Genomic DNA, 2798 nt, shown 5'->3' on the forward strand with positions numbered 1-2798 from the left:
GACCAGGTGTGCAGGGTAGTCCCCTGTGGTGTGGGCTGCCTGCAGGGGCCAGGGAGGGTGTAGAGGGAACACCTGGGAGGACCCACACTGCCAATTCACATGTAGGACTCCCCTGCACCCCAGATATACACGTACCCCACTCGCACAGGGACTGTTGCGTGTGAAACTTCCCACGCACCCCCGAAATACACATACCCCGCTCGCCAAAGTCCAATCACGTGTGAAACTTCCCGCGCACCCCAGATTTACACGTACCCAGGCCAATCGCATGTGCAACTTCACGCGAACCCCAGGAATACACGCACCCCACTCGCACAGGGCCTATTGCATGTGAAACTTCCCGCGAACCCCAGATTTACACGCACCCCGCTCGCCCAAGGCCAATCGCGTATGAAACTTCCTGCGCACCCCCGAAAAACACGCACATGCTATTTTTGACACAGCCAGTGTTCGTGTTTGTCACGTAACCCTTTGCACGTCATTTGTCCTAGAGGGCCACAGTATGGGACAATCATCAGAGCTGCATATACGTGCTTTTTGTTAGCGCACATTTTGGCGCACATTTTTTTCATGCGCAGGGACGCTACCGCCTGCCTTTGTGTGGCGGACGTGTTTAGGCCTGTATGCGTCTTCGCCCGTGCGCTGGTTTGCCCTATTTGATTCCATGAATACGTGTTATAGGCGAGCGTGTGGGCGTTCCGCGCACTTGCCTCCTGTACTTCCCCCGTGACGCCCACATTTTCACGCGTTGTTCCCCATTCCGCGTGTCACGCCCCGTGTTGCGCCTACTTTTGTTAAGTGCGCTGCGCTATGTGCGCTTTCGCTGTGGCTGTAGCGCACGCCGTTAGAGGACCTGTGCGCCGGCGTGCGCCACGCAGATTTTCAGCACACATCCCAGATTTTACTTGCGCATGGACTTCCATTAATCGATGTGCGCGGGTTTTGCTGAGATTTTCACACTTGCACTGCGATTTTCGCACTTGCACTGCGATTTGCACGGTTTCGCACGCTTGCGCGGGAATTTTCAGCGCATCTTAATTCCATGAATCGGCCTCTTAGAGTGTCTCAGGTATAAGGCAAGAATTAGACTACTGTGCAGGAATGGTTGCAGGAATGGTAAAGTTCACCTTAAACATACAGGAAGATACACAAGAGTTCATAATGTACTTAATACAAGTACTAGAAACCAAAAACATTCCTTTAAATGCAATCTTCCAGATTTCATACACATGGAAACATTCCTGCACTCTCAGCCACCGTGTTTCACAAGAGCACATCCATAATGGAAGATGAATGTATGTATCCATTCCAAATTGTGAATCTATTGCATTTCAGCAGCTTCTCCAAAAGGCAAATCATAGCATAGTATGCCCTTTTTGCAATACAGATATTCGTTCCAACATACAAACAAACTCACAACGCCAACATGTCATGCTAATGCTACTAACGTACAATGCAGATGGTACCAACGATAACTGTAAACTGACAAGCTTCACACAGGGCCAAGTATCTCTTCGCAACAACACATTCACTACAGTAGGCACAATATGCAAAACTGGTGCCACAACCACTTCAGGCCACTATACTGCACATGTTAAAAAAGGTGGTTGGTTTGAAGGTAACAACACATCCGTTACTCCAAAATGTAGGTCACCAACAAATTTGCTCACTGAAGTATACTGCAATAAACAGAATACGCCAAATGGGTATCTAACTACATCCATAATACAATACTAATTTTAATATCCAAAACAGTTAGTGTTCACCAACAGCTATCTAACGACTTTAAAAATCCCTTTCATTCTAATACACTTCAAATATACCATAACATTTATTGTTACTGAAATACTTCATGTAAAATCCAATATAGTTAGAATATGCCAACAGATATCTAACTACTTGAAACATATCTGTACTAACAACACAATTCCAACAAACATCCTACCACACCTACACCTACACTTACAACATATATCAATGCTACCAAACACATGTACGCTGTAACATGTATATTCCTTAAAATGTAGTCGTTTTTTAGAATGTGTTTTCCCAATGACCCAATGATTTTTCAAGTCAATACAACAACAGTTTAACACATATTAATGTTGTACCAAACATAGTACTTACAATGTACTGTTTATGAGGGCCTAAAATTGAATGCAAATAAAGGTTTTGAACCACTATGCTTAACAAATTATACACAGAACATGAACCAGTTTCCAACTTCACTTCAATTATATCATCCAACCATATTACTAATACAGTATACTCCCACTACAGTACCTATAATTATTATACACATATTACTATAGTTCCTTGTTTATAGTGGCTAGAATCTTGTGGTCATAGCCTATGGCCATGCCCCCAAGCATCTGACCACTGGTAACAACCACCACAAAAAGATCAAACCATCTAACAAGTAAAACAAGTATGTACAGTACACATTCAAATAGCAAAACTCACCTAGAACCCTCCCAATCCCACTAACATCAGCTGACATGGGTTTGTGTGGGCGGACAAGGACAGTGACTGTGGATATGGCAGCAGCAGCACTGTTTTTTCTTCACCTACTAGAACACCTCCATGACAACTTTATTGCACTTCCCGAACATCTGAAGGCCCTCTTTCAGCCACCAAATAATCCCAAATATGTTTCCAGACTTTTTTCTTACTGCGCCTTCTGCAGCATCGTCCCCAGACTCGGCAGAACCTGCAAACCATTTTTTAACCTATAAAAACACCACCCTATTATTTTTTTTCCACTCCTCCACCCTTTGCAGCCCCTCTTTCAGCCACAA

Source organism: Ambystoma mexicanum, chromosome 12 (assembly GCF_040938575.1).
Source record: "Ambystoma mexicanum isolate Mex_15411 chromosome 12, UKY_AmexF1_1, whole genome shotgun sequence".
Taxonomy (NCBI): domain Eukaryota; kingdom Metazoa; phylum Chordata; class Amphibia; order Caudata; family Ambystomatidae; genus Ambystoma; species Ambystoma mexicanum.